Source organism: Neopsephotus bourkii, unplaced genomic scaffold (genome assembly GCF_033783945.1).
Source record: "Neopsephotus bourkii isolate Nb327-2 ecotype Australia unplaced genomic scaffold, CSIRO-AGI_Nbou_v1 NB_1630, whole genome shotgun sequence".
Lineage (NCBI taxonomy): Eukaryota > Metazoa > Chordata > Aves > Psittaciformes > Psittacidae > Neopsephotus > Neopsephotus bourkii.
This window is the reverse complement of record NW_026902105.1, coordinates 4,393,421-4,408,094: the sequence shown is the minus strand read 5'-3', so window position 1 is coordinate 4,408,094 and position 14,674 is coordinate 4,393,421. Positions and strand designations below refer to the sequence as shown.

At 40.8% G+C, this 14,674-nt stretch overlaps 1 protein-coding gene across 1 annotated transcript in view; it reads right to left on the bottom strand.

The window, feature by feature from the left end:
• The window catches only part of OXR1 (oxidation resistance 1), a 262,445-nt gene extending 248,516 nt beyond the window's left edge, over positions 1 to 13,929 (bottom strand). The window contains exon 1 of the mRNA XM_061373377.1: positions 13,911 to 13,929. The gene's annotated coding sequence lies outside the window, so the exon portion shown is untranslated. The remainder of the gene's footprint in view (positions 1 to 13,910) is intronic.
• Positions 13,930 to 14,674: the final 745 nt, after the last annotated feature.

Genomic DNA, 14,674 nt, shown 5'->3' with positions numbered 1-14,674 from the left:
ACTGGAAGGCTGCTATGAGGTCTCCATGCAGCCTTCTCTTCTTCAGGCTGAACAGCCCCAACTTTCTCAGCCTATCTTCATATGGGAGGTGCTCCAGTCCCCTGATCATCCTCGTGGCCCTCCTCTGGACTTGTTCCAACAGATCCATGTCCTTTTTATGTTGAGGACACCAGAACTGCACACAATACTCCAAGTGAGGACTCATGAGAGCAGAGTAGAGGGGCAGGATCACCTCCTTCGACCTGCTGGTTACACTCCTTTTGATGCAGCCCAGGATATGGTTGGCTTTCTGGGCTGCAAGCACACACTGCCAGATCATGTCCATTTTCTCATCAACCAACACCCCCAAGTCCTTCTCCGCAGGGCTGCTCTGAATCTCTTCTCTGCTCAACCTGTAGCTGTGCCTGGGATTGCTCCCACTCAGGTGTAGGACCTTGCACTTGGCATGGTTAAACTTCATAAGTTTGGCATCAGCCCACCTCACAGGCATGTCAAGGTCCCTTTGGATGGCATTCCTTCCCTCCAGCATACCAACCGAACCACACAGCTTGGTGTCATCAGCAAACTTCATGAGGATGAGCTCAATCCCACTGTCCATGTCACCAACAAAGATGGTAAGCAAGACGGGTCCCAACACTGATCCCTGAGGGACACCACTTGTTACTGGTCTCCAGCTGGACATTGAGCCATTGACCACAACTCTTTGCGTGTGGCCATTCAGACAGCTCTTTATCCACCAAGTGGTCCATCCATCAAATTGATGTCTCTCCAATTTAGAGACAAGGATGTCATGTGGGACAGTGTCAAATGCTTTGCACAAGTCCAGGTAGGTGACGTCAACTGCTCTACCCCTGTCCATCAGTTCTGTAGCCCCATCATAGAAGGCCACCAGATTAGGCAGGATTTCCCCTTAGTGAAGCCATGCTGGCTGTCACCACGCACCTTGTTGTTTTTCATGTGCCTTAGCATGCCTTCCAGGAGAATCTGCTCCAAGATTTTGCCAGGCACAGAGGTGAGACTGACTGGTCTGTAATTGCCCGGGTCATCCATTTACCCCTTCTTGAAAACGGAGGTTATATTTCCCTTTTTCCAGTCATCGGGAACTTCACCTGACTGCCATGATTTTTCAAATATGATGGACACTCGAAGGTCACTCTAAGCCCCGTCCAACCTGGCCTTGAATACTGCCAGGGATGGGGCAGCCACAGCTTCTCTGGGCAAACTGTGCCAGTGCTTCATCACCCTCACAGGGAAGAATTTCTTCCTAATATCTAATCTAAATCTCTCCTCTTTCACCTTAAAACCATTCCCTCTTGTTCTGTCACTACATGCCCTTCTAAAAAGTCCCTGTCTTCAGCTTTTCTGCAGGCTCTCTCTGGGTTCCATTTTCAAACAGACTGAAAAATTAAGACACCAAGAGTATTTGCAAAGACTGATTCTAAGAAAATAAGGTCATATGTCACATAGGTACTTCTCATCCATGGACAGAGAGACAAATAGAGATGCATTTCCATAGGGGAACTCAAGAGCAGAGGTCTAATTTAGCTACTAGCTAGCTAATACAGCATTAGACGACACAGACTTGAGAGATTATGCCTTGTGTATACTATGCTTTGGCATGCAACTTTTTGTCTGATTTCAGTATCTTAAACACACACATTACTTACCGACTTCAGTAAAGGTCAAAGTATTTTTGAGCTTCAAAATTCAGTTAAGAATTTAACACTGTAGAAAGTCAAGCATAACAATGACTGAATTCAATTCCATTTATGAATACGTTCACCCCCAATATATATAACTGAATAAAAGCATCAGCTCAGACTCTCTACACTGCTTTGGTCTTCACATTGCACAAGAGTAGCCAAAAATATGAATCTTTTATTGTGGTATCTGCTTTGTTTTCTTTGGGGTTTGGCCAATTTTATGTTTAAGCATAAGAATCATTAGAAGCATAATTTTATGCTTCTAGCTTCATGCTAGAAGCACTGCACATACTCTTAACCCATTATGTTTTGCTTTTATCACTATGAATGCTACCAATACTAAAGTTTTCTTATTTAGAGATAATTTATGCCATGATACTTAAGTTTACTTAAAGCCCGAGTTTCTATCTTGTGAAACTTTAATTCCACTAAAACTTAAAAAAGTAAGCACTTATTTTTTTTTTTTATTTTTCAGAAAAGCTTGAAACTATGAACTCTTAGCACTTCCTTCTGAACCTCACTACACTTTACCAATTATGGTTTCTGAGAACAATCCTTAAAAACTACTTGGGACTGAAAACAGCATGGAAACAGAGAAATGGCTGAAATATGATGGATTCAGAGGCATTTGCATTATAAAATTAAAGTGCAAAAAGTGCTGAATGAAGGCAAACAGTAAGTCATTCCTTATTTCTTATTATTAAATTAAACTATCTATATGACAATATGAATAATTACAGTGCTGCTTGCTGAAGGGCTACTAAAATGGCACTAGACATTCAGCCCACTGTTTAGAAGTCCAGTTTTTAGGATTTAGAATAGAACTGAAATCAGGATTGAATTAAGACATCACTTATTTCTTACTTGTTCATTTTCCAGGAGGTGAAAATTCTTAAATCTTCATTCTAAACCAGAAGAGATCATCTCCGCTTCATTGTTCATTTTGGTACAAAACCTTCTAACACATCACTGAACACATGTCAGAAACCTGCCTTCTTTATGGCACAGCTCCTAGCAGGTTAAACCAGGAGGTGACCCGTATGGGAAACACCTTGATCTCATTAGCTGAGGAGGAAAGGACTTTTTACATACTCTTGCAGTTCCAGATGGAAGTCCAAAGGAAAGCCTACATATGCTTCATCCTCAAGCTTAGCATCACTGTTCTTTTTTTAGCCAGAAGGGGCTTATCTTATTACCCTTCTTAGCTGTGATCTCAACATAGAACCAGAGAACGTCATCATCCCAAAAAGCACAAGCAGTGCACAGGAAACAGGTCATCTGGACACTCCTGGGTGCCTCTCAAAAGCCAAACAGGACTCTGTTCCCATAGTTTGACTTTGTGCATCCCATGTATATGAAAACCACACTGTTTCCTTACTCTTAATTCAGGTAAAACTGATACAGTCGAATAAGTAACTGCAAGAGATGAAGTTGCCTGCACCAATATAATTACAACAGCCTCTGAGTCACAGAGGAAAATCTGGCTCATGCTGATACATTATGCAGAGTATCTCCAAAAATGACCGTCCTGATAGCATTAAATAAGAACTATGACCATTGAATTAGAAATGTGGTCATTGTTTCCACAATACCAAATTTATCCTTCCCATAACAAATACGGGGAAGTGAAAAAATGAATACCTTCAAAAGATAACAAGCAATCCAACAACAAAAAAATCTACTGTCTAATCATTACTTTTATTCAGGTTACTCAGTAAATGAGCCAAAAATCAACCAAAAATTTGAACTGTGAACTGCAATGTTTCAAGGTCATTATTTCCAAACACAAACAGGATTTTTGTAGAAATTAATTGGAAGAGAATGAAGGGTTTTTTTCTCCTTTGTTCCTATAATCTGTTTATTTCACTGGCAAGCATAGTAGAGCTACTCGAAATTTGAAAACAAAGGAGTAACACAAAATACTATTGTGTAAAAACTTAATTTATGCAAGTTATTTTTCTCCCCGCATCTGGCCTGGCACCCTGAAAAGAACAAACATGAAATACTTGCTCCTATCCTGCAACTAAAGTACTCAAGATCTGTATCAGAGGGCCAGTTCTCTCATGCAGTGCCCTCTGACTGCTCTACCCACAGCAACATGCTCACGTCCATTCCACCCATTGTGGTAAACAGCATTTACATACTAACCACATGTAAAAAAATACCATAAAAACTGGTGCTGCACCAGAAAAAGCCTTATGTGCATTTAAAACTGAGAAAAAAAAAAAAAATACAAACTCACACCCTCAGTAGCATGTCCACTCCATAGCAGCTTAGTTCCACATTACTGATTAGCCAGAAGGCAGAGGTCAAAAAATACATGTGTACTTAATTTTATTGAATATAAATATAAACATGTAACATTTGCTTCCCTATTGATGAACAGAAGGTAGGAATATTCTCCACACATGGCTCAAAGCTGTTAGCAATACACTATCTGACCCTTCACTAACACAAGGGAAGAACCTATCTTTCACCAACTGTTGATTTGTAGAGATGATTAAGGGAAAACTATCCAGCATCTTCCATATGTCAAAATAAAATCAGTTAGTCAAAAGTCTGTTATAGACTCTAGACCCTGCTGAAGTAGCTCTTTAAGGAAAGGGTTACATTTCTTTGCTTCAATGAGGAATTAGTGTCATTTTGTACTGTTTTATTTGATTCATAGTAAAGACATCTAACATTAGCGTTTGTTAATAGGAAAGGATCAGAACTAGAACTTACAAACACGGATAACTTGTGTAAAGATGAAAAAACTCACAAGTGTAGGCATGAATTCCAATAGAGCAGTAATCTGTAACACACTAAGACACAGTGCCAAGTTCTATTGGATAATATGCTAATTTAACCTTTGAATTAAACGTTGTTCTTGCAGCTCACCTTTAAGCATCCATACTCAAGTCACGCTTTCTGCAACTGGGCTCATGGATTACTGACATTTTTAAAGTGTTCTCCTAGTGGTCTCACATAAACTACTTTTTTTACATCGGCATTTTTTACAAAAAAAAGTGGAAAAATTAGTGTGACCTATTAGCAATACTAAAACTGTACCCAAACTGACTAAAGGGTCAAGAAAATTAAAGCATGCAGAGGCAGACTACATGATTCAGTTGGTGGGCAGGGATGCAAAGTTTTGAGCCAAATGGTCACCTCAGATTCTTTGTTGGGATTCTCAATTAGAGGAGTCAGACACCCTTAGAAACACATGAGCTCATTACTGCATTGTATAAATGCAAATGATCATTTGCACAGAATCAAACTTTCTATTCATGCAAAGTGATATATCAGTTTTATGGATCTATAGAAACATCCTCTCCTCAACTTCAAAAGAGACAATAGCTAAACAAAGTAACACAAAAAAAAAAATCAGAGTTAAAAAGGAAAAGGAACTTTACCTACATGTCACATGCTAAGGAATGACCAGTACACTATGACAGTAATCTGAGCTTAGCTATGATGATCTACCAGCTGAATGAAGACTCTCTTGTGTTCCTCCTAAATGCTCTTGCACAGATCAATAGTTACATGTTTGAAGAAAGCATCCTGGAGGGCTATAGTTTGAAACCCTTCCATAATGATGTTGTATTTCTCACCCAAGGTTCTGAAGTGGATTATTAGTTTGATTCCTTTGGAGAAAACACTATCATTTTACCTTTCTTTACCTGCCAGAGAAGAATGGTTAACAATGCACCCAGAACAGACTGGAAGATGTAGTAAGATTGTCATTCAAGTTAATTGGTCACATGTATCACAAGCATAAACAAATTTGCAGGCTTCAGATGTGCTGCAGCTCAGAACTGGTCATAATCACTAATTTATCAAAATTCAATTTTTATTAAATGGAATAGGAATCTTCCTAAACAAGGACAGATGACAAAACACTAGTGGTTTAAAATTGCAGCAGTCCAGAACTCCAAACAAACTTCAGTAATTTAATACTGGCATGGAAACTGCATGCTTGATGCACTGAAATTTGCATGGTGCCACTGTGCAAGCTCTGCAGTATAAAATGTCAGGTACAAGCATCTGGAAAACTACAAGCTGCTCACAGCAGCTCCACTGCTTCACACCATCTCAGTCTACATTTCCGCAGATGGGCACAATTTACCTTAATTTACCCATAAAAAAAGCCATTATATTCAGGTTTTTTCTAGACTGTTTTTTAAAATCCTTCTAATCACACACTTACATAAACTAACTTAACTCACTAAAGCACATTAGTGAATTACTTTGCCCTCACATAGGTATAAATCTGGCTCATTTTGGCAAATGTGACTTCACCTTGAAAATACATACAGACCTCTGGAGAAAAAGAGATACTGTGCTTGTCACAGGAAGTTATTTAAAGCCAATTCCTCTTATTATCTTTCCCCTTCAAAGACATCCTAACTGAGAAGACTGTTTCCAGTTTGATAAGGATGCCAGTACATGCCAACCCCTCATATACTGTGGCTGCCATTTTCACAAAGAACCACAGGTCACCAAGAATCTAAACAATATTCTCAGAGAGGATGCATAAACACCTTTACACAGTTTACAGCTATGTGTTCACATAGCATTTCTTTCCACCAAAACTTCTTCAATGCTTAGAGAGAGGAAGGACACTATTTACTGAGTAAGCAGATAAGGTATCTGATCTCTAGTCTCATTATAGTTGTTCAGTCCACAGACTTACAGTTCAGTTCTCAGGCTCTGCTAGGATGCCAGAAGTATTAATTTCTTCATGAGCCTCTCCAAGGTGATCATCACTACAGTATTAAAGTATTTTTGCCAACATTAATGAACTTATCTTCTCATATCATGCTACATTGTGCAGCTAGTATTATCTTCATTTTACAGATACAGAATTGAAGCATAGAGACTAAAGTTAAATGGAAAATACTCCATTTAGTTTGGATATCCAGATAGCTCCAGCTCTAATATTTTAAGTCCCACAAGGATCAGAAACACAAGTTTACAATAATAAAACAGAGGAAGAGTAACGGTAGTAAGATGATAGAATAATGAGGTAAAATACCCTTAACATCATGGTTTTTGTCTGGTTTACAACAGGAGAAAAAGAACTGGAAATTTTGGATTCCTTCTGGACTTTGTAAAGCCCTCACAAGACAGACTCAACTACTTGCATGTCTTCCCAGTTGCCCAATGCCATTCTCATCTTCCCTCCATCCCATCATGTCTCCATCAGTATCCTCCAACAACCTCATCCAACAAACATTAAGATTTTGTCCAGGCAGCTCATCCTAGCCTTACTTCAGTTCAAAGCCAAGACTTTCTCTCTCATGGTCCCCCACTCCATGGACAGCTTTTTTGATTCAGCACTTTAGTCAGGTTGCTTGCTCATAAAGCTACCTTCCAGTGCCTCAATGCTCTAAGGACGTTGGTAAGAATATTTGTAAGAATACAAAAAACATTCAAAATTCCAGTTTTACACCACTACTGCCATACACAAGAATCGCAAAAAAAGAGCAAACACTAGGTAAGTCCTGCTGGACGCTCTTATATGTGAGTACACTCAGCTGAAAGTTGTGTCCCTTGAGAACCCTGAACACAAGGAAACTGAATAGAAAGCCATGCCTGGAGGTAGATGCTCAGATGGAACACAGCACAGCAGTACTGCTTTACACCCAACACTTCAGGTACTAACTGAGGATTAAGTAAGCACAAGGTTACACACCAGGAAAGTACACAAACCAGCTATTATGGCACTGACACCTGAGAAAAATGTCATATTCACAGCCTCAGTTTTTATGATCTATATTAATAGTTTAATGTGAAAACAAAGCACACATGTTCGTTCTCTAAAAACAGCTGGTTATGTAGGCCTCTAAAACAAGTAAATACACACTCCACTCAGTGTAGAGAGCTTACTGGGTGGAAAGACAACATACAGGAAGACACAGGGAAGTAGTAAATAGGAAAATCAATCGAGCAGTGAAGCTTTAATAAATGTGAGTTCCACTTCAAAACTTCCCCTATAATTTCTCACACATAGTAATTCCACTGTTTCCATTTTCGAGGTATTTAAGTTGTACGCTGCTTCAGGTAGAACCTCTCAGCAGAACATAAACTCAGGTTATAGCTTTCGGGTAGGCAGACTTTAGTGAAAAAAAGGACAGGAAAAAAAAAGGGTATAACAGCTTTCATATGGAAAAGAGCATCACAGGCAAGTGTTCTACATACACCAGCTAATTCCAGCTGCAGTCATCCTTTCTGGCATAAGGAAAATTCATGCAAACACAAACACAATTTAGTTTTGCCATGGTGATATACAAATGACAACAGAAGGTATGAGTGGGACTTTTATCACTGGTTTAAGTCCACACATAAAATTAGTGTAATTCCTTGAAATATGTTAAAACAGAAAATTCAACTAGGTGCTTGAGGATTCATCTGAAAGTGAGATTGACTACTAATGTCATTAGTGCTACTACTACGGCCATAGCATTTCACTGCAGTCAGTGTTCACACTGACACTAGGAAAAAGAAAAATCATTTTAAAAAGAAAAAAAGATATAGTCGTAATCCCAGAGAAGATGACTGAAAACCCACAGAGACTAACAACTACAAGCTCCCAAAGGAGAATTAAGGCCAGAAGAAACAAATACATTATCTTTCCCATTTAATCCGTTTTCCATACTATCGCCACTTGTAGCCCCGGATAAGAACTGTTTCCTTCTCTAAAAATGGATTTAAAAGCTGTTACAGCTTCTCTTTTCAGGAGCTACAGAAGTTGTGATAATCATTGATTAATTATCTTGGAATGTGCTTGTATCAACAACACAGACGTCCGTGCTTTTGAGCGCAACAAAATGCGTAAGACAACTTGGAACTGCCAGAGATTCAGATGACTGAAAAATTATATTTACATCAACAGTATATAAATATCAATTTCTGAAATATAACCATATTAATAATTTAAAAACACAACAGAAGTATGAAGAAGACTCACAAGTGAATCAAATTTTCCTGCAGTGAGATATAAATACTAACATTTAGTTTGTTCTGTATTATTTATGAAACATGAAGATCATTTTTTACTAAGCTTTTGTACAACCATGGTTAGATTAAAGAATAATAATGTACTTGCTGCTATTTTAAAAGGTGTCTCCATGGGATCTGGTTGTGTTGTGCCTTGGGAAAAAAACAAAGTTGCGACTACAGTATCAAAGTCTTATCTTTATGTGCATGTGGTATTAGGTGAAGGTTTCTGGATACTTGTTATCTATAAGAGTACTTGAGTCAACTATGTTTTACCTATGATTTTTTTTTTCATATTATGTGTCCCAAAAACATTTTGCATAAAGGAGCACAGGAGGCAGATGATATTTTTTCTCCTCCATTTTCACAGCTCAAGTTCATAATGAAATGAATGGGATTGTACATTATCGAGTGTCTAGAAAAAAACGCATGTCAACTAAGCAACCACATTATGTATTCACACAGCATTTTTTTTTCCTAAATCTGATTTGTGGTATCAGCCACTGAAGACAGACAAGATGGTTCCTGATGGCTGAGAACACCTTCCAAAGCAAAGATGTGTACAAGTAGTACCACCGAACAAACAAGGTTCCTACACAACCAAGAGGTGATGGTTTGCCTTGTATCTTGAGTTTGGTACTGAACTGCTACAGCTTTATTGTTGAGGCTCAAAATGAAATACCCTAAGTCCATGACTGCACAGATGCCTTCACAAGCATGCAGAGGGCTGACCCAAAGTGTTACTTTTTAGTCACTGATGACTGAAGAATGTGTAAACTGTAACAGCGGATCTTACATGACTTAAGGCCTTATTCACAGATTGATAAAAGTCCCTGGCTTCCACAGACAACAGTCTTGTTTTCACTACCATCAGCTTAAGCTCTGCTTAGACTGCTCAAAATGTCCTGTTTCACTCATCTTTCCCTGTTGACCACCAATGGATTTACCAGAAAAGCACTGACCTCTCCTATTAGGGCACTGACTTTTTTTGTCCTGGTTATTTTGTTTGTGTGTGAAGCTATTGCACATTCACAAAAAGCATCTGCATCCAGACCACAGTAGGTATAATTTGTGACAGAACAGAGTAACGACTAGTCTCAAAATTTAAACAAGACTGAAAATACATAAACAGCAAAAGATTTTGTGAGATCAGTCTTATCAAGAGGTCTTTACTGACCTATACATACTTATGTACATACAGAAAAAACAATGTGTAGGTCCTTAAACAGAGTCAGATCTGATAGCTGGAAGTTGAATAAGAACAGCACCAAGGTAAAAATAAGTTATTAATAGAAGATACTTAGGCTAATACCTGGAAAACTCACAGTTGATTTGGATGCATTCACAAGCGTCAAGAGAGGTTTACGCCAAATTCTTAAATGAAGAATTTTTTTTCTAAGTAATAAATCTCATTCAAACAATAATTTCCAGAGTCAGATAGTTTTTATTATGTAGGAAATCCCTGCACATATTCCTCCAGTTTCATAATGTCCATGGCTGCATTGGGTGAGTTCCGTTGTTCCTTCACAAGTTTTACACTTAACTCTCCTTTTCAAATCAGTCAGTCAAGCTGCCAATATGGACTAACTATTACTCGGTAAGTACTTAGTTACTTCACCCTTAATCTCACGGGGCTGGGGTAAGAACAAGACCCCCACCATATAGAACAAAAGGGTCATAAAAGCCTACCAGGAATATATAATCAGTTTAGACTTATCAGTCCAAGCCTGAAAACAACTGGGTCCAGGAAAAAGAAAATAAAGAGGAGACTGGTATACCTTCCACAGCCTCAAGCTATTCAAGGAGAAACCCACACAAATAGGTTTGCCATACAACACCACAGCACACTCAATCCTGCTGCTCATTCTCATTTTTAACGAATGTTACCATCCTCAGACTATGTGGAAAACTGACTCCAGAGAAGGTACAGACTCCAGATAACACTGACTCCAGAGAAGGTACAATCTTTTCTTTTGTGACCAACAGTGTACTTGTATGTTGTGTTTAGGACTCTTCTGGGAACTCACAGCAATCTTTCCCCTCACACCATTTAAGAATTCAGGAGTCAAAACTTCAATTAGTTCTTAAGTACAATAGCTGTGAAAGACTAACACAGGTTTACGTATTTTCCTCCCTACTTCTCTCTTCTTCAATTTTTTTTTTCTTCCTCCCTAAACTGCTGCCAACACAGATCTCTCTCTGTGACAGAGGCTTCTACGCAAAGATTTTTGACCTGCAGATCCAATAACTTCCTGTCTTCAAAACTGTATGACACATTCATAAGATAGCATGAGATATCCAGGAGATACCTTCTCCATATTTATGTCTAATCTTCAGTAAAACTGGTAGGAGCAGATGCCAGAATAAAAGGGTAATTTACAGCTCAGTGCTGCAGTACACCACGTGAGCATCTGTTCCTGGCACAGAACACCACCGATGAAATGAAGTGTCTTTTTCAAACACTTGAAGGTCTTCACCATGAGCTTTGGAACATGTGCAATTCTTTGCCTGCTCAAATTCAGACTGCTCCTTCTGCTTCTGATGGCAACAGTTCACACACCAAAGGAAGACACCCTACCTTAGCAAATATCTGCTGCAGTACACCATGTGAGCATCTGCTCCTGGCACAGAACACCACTGACGAAATGAACTTAGTGTCTTTTTCAAACACTTGAAAGTCTTCACCATGAGCTTTGGAACACGTGCAATTCTTTGCCTGCTCAAATTCAAACTGCTCCTTCTGTTTCTGATGGCAATAGTTCACACACCAAAGGAAGACACCCTACCTTAGTGAACATCTGCTGCAGCAGACAAGGAAGCCATCCTGAATTTAAGTAAACAGCGCTATTAAAAGTATCAGTGTCTCCTCAGTGAACTCATTCATGAACAGGTAGCAATCTGGTGCTAACCTGACTCCCACCAGTAACTGCTTGTGTAAGGTTGTCACATGTGTTTCAATAATATATTTAGTGGTTTTGCTAAAGTAATTTAAGGAAAACCAGCAGCTCACTAAAGGGTGAAGAAGAAGTTACAGCAGCTCATCAACAAAAACAAATGCTAAGAGACCTTCTTGTAAATTAACACCTGGTAGGTAATGCTGACAATCCCAGCCTGCTGCTTTCAGCTATCAGCACTGGAGAATAACTACTTTGCTATGAAAATTTTATATGGCATTATTAATAGGGTTTGGGTGAGAGGTTTTGGGGGGTTTTTGGGATTTTTGTTAGTTGGGGCGTTTTGGGGGGTGGAGGATTGTTGTTGTTTTTCCTTTATAATTAAACTTTTTTTTTAAGATAATTATATTTACATCTCTTTCCATAGTTCTGTTATTCCCCAAAGTCCAGGGGGGGGATGATCCCATATAATAATAGATGACACACTTTATTAAAAAAAAAAAAAAAAAAAGGGGGGGGGGGGAATGGATGATATTTCCTTAGATTAAGCAAATAATGGAGAAATCAGTTTTCAAGGGAAACTATCCATGGAGAAAGAACATTAGTCACTTTTTATTTAGCCTGAAGGGAAAAATAACCGTGTGGAAACACTGCAGCTGCATTAGACATCGCCCAACAGTTAATATGTTACCCCCACTACCTCTCAAATTACTTTCATCTCCAGTAGTTGAGTTCAAACCTGGACAAGAAATGAAGAATCTGCTGAGACTCTACAGGAATTATACCACAGTATATATTCTAGGGATATGTTTATATGCTCTATCAGCATATGCTTTGACTATCAAAGAATGCTTGTTTGGTAGCATGCTGAAATAATTCTATTAATATGTATGAACTCTGGAACTGTAACAAGAAGTATTAAAATGTCATAACAGTAAAATGCAACACAATGAAACAAATCATTACTCCAAGAAAATAAGGAAAGGCATTTTTAACCCTCGGACTTTGAAGGCTATTGATATTTTGAAAAAACTTGTTTTTAAAATACCTGGTATTATTTCAGCTCACATCAAATTGCAGGAGAAAAATGGAAGGTTGTCATGCACAAAATTTTTCATCCTTATTTCTCCCTATGCTTTCAATGGGTAACAGAAGCTGCTCTTTCCTGCTGCATTCTCTTAAGTCTTGTGCAGCAGGCAAGAAGCATCTACTCAAGAATTCATTGTTTTCCCCCATCATTGCATACTCATAAAAATCGAACTGGCAGGACAGCAGTTTATTCATGCACAAGTCAGATCCCAATCGCACACAGTGACGGGCTTTCAGAAACCCACAGATCAATTGTCATTAGTTGGCGGGGGGGGGGGCCCCCCCCCCAATCGTTTGGGAGAGAGGAAGAGTTGCAGAGGTACGGAAACAATCACAAGCAGCATTCCTGTCTCCACTGCAATGACACTAATTAGCAGAGCCAAGAATATACACAGTAGAGACTGCAAGTTCTTCTTAACTACTTTAAAATATGTCTGAATTTTGATGAGGCTTAACGTGCAGACATTTAATCTTACATGAATATTTACCTCTGAGTACTCCACCAAATCTAAGTCAATGTGCAAAGATAATCATGGCTGTGTCAAAAGTCAGGTCATTAAACTGAGAATACCTACTGGAATGGTCTAATGAAAATTAAGACAGACTGTCCACCAAGAGCACCTTACTGATCCTTGCTTGGTCCAATTTTTTCACCACTGACATGATATGCAGCCAAATTTTCTTACGTGATATTGAGTTACACAGAAAGCTCCTCAAATTCCTCTTCCCCTATTAATTTATCATTTTAATTAGATTGCTGCCTTAATTCAACTTTGCAAACAGCAACGAGCCTCCTCTGAGTGCGGAAGCTGCTTCCAAGCCTTTCCTCACTTCAGAGCACAGGAAAGAAATTAATTACGACGTTCTCCGCACATTAAGTGAAGAAATTTACACCCCCCAGTATCAGAAACACAAGTGTTCAAACCGGGTTTACATGTGACAGGAACGACAACAAAACAAAAGCTTTATAAATGAATAACAAAATCCCATTTCAGAGGTAAAACTTGGGGCAATGCTACTTATGTTACTTACGTTTGCTACTGACAAGTTAAAATACCGTACTCCTACCAGACTAAACGCGCACCCAGAATAAACTGTCACAGGAGGGAGCACGAAAGTATGCCACTGCAGCTTCTCTCAGCAAATACTTTCTTTCCTACGATACCATCTGTCAAATCAGAAACTCCTTCAAGCACCGCAACCTCGCTGATTCGGATGATACGCTGCCTGCGCGGCTACCTACCCGGGATTCCCGTACCGCCACTCTCCGCGGGGCGAGCGCGCCTCCCACCTCCCTGCGCGCCTCTCGCAGCCGCAGAACGCGCTCAGGCCGGACCGGACCGGACTGGACTGTTCCTCCCGACGCCACACGCACCTGAGGGGATCGGCTGTGACCGCCGGCAGGCCGCGCGCCCCGGTGTGACAAGGTGGCCCGGCCCCGGGGCGGCCGGGCGGGCAGCGGAAGCCGGTCGCACCGCGCGTGTCGCCCGACTCCAGCCCTCAGGGGCAGGGGGAGCGCTGACCTCGGCACCCCTGCGGCGGCACCGCGGCACCGGCTGCGCGTCCTCCCCGCGCCCGCGGACAAACTTATTTGGTAGCGGCGGCGGGAGCCGCCTCCCCTCACGCTGTCCCCGGCCGCAAGCGCCCCTTCCCGCCCTGCGAGCGCGGCGCGCGAGCGCAGCCCCGGCTCGGCGGCCGCTGCCGAGCGCTTTCGGACATGCTCAGTGCCCCTGCCGCCGCGCGGAACATACCACCGGGCGTGGGGGAAAGGGGGGAACGCGAAGAAACAGGGGGCAGAGCTGGATGCGACCAAGAGGACGAGCTAAAAATAGGCGCCGCAGGAAAGCACAGCTGGAGCTTAAAGGGGCAGTGACAACCGCGCTTCCCGCAGCGATGGGCTCGGGGGTGACCTCCCCCGCGCCGGTGCATGCCGCGGGGCCGGCGGAGAGGCTCTGAAACCGGAGTGGTGCCCGCGCCGCCCGCGTCGTGTCCGCGCCCGGGCAGCGG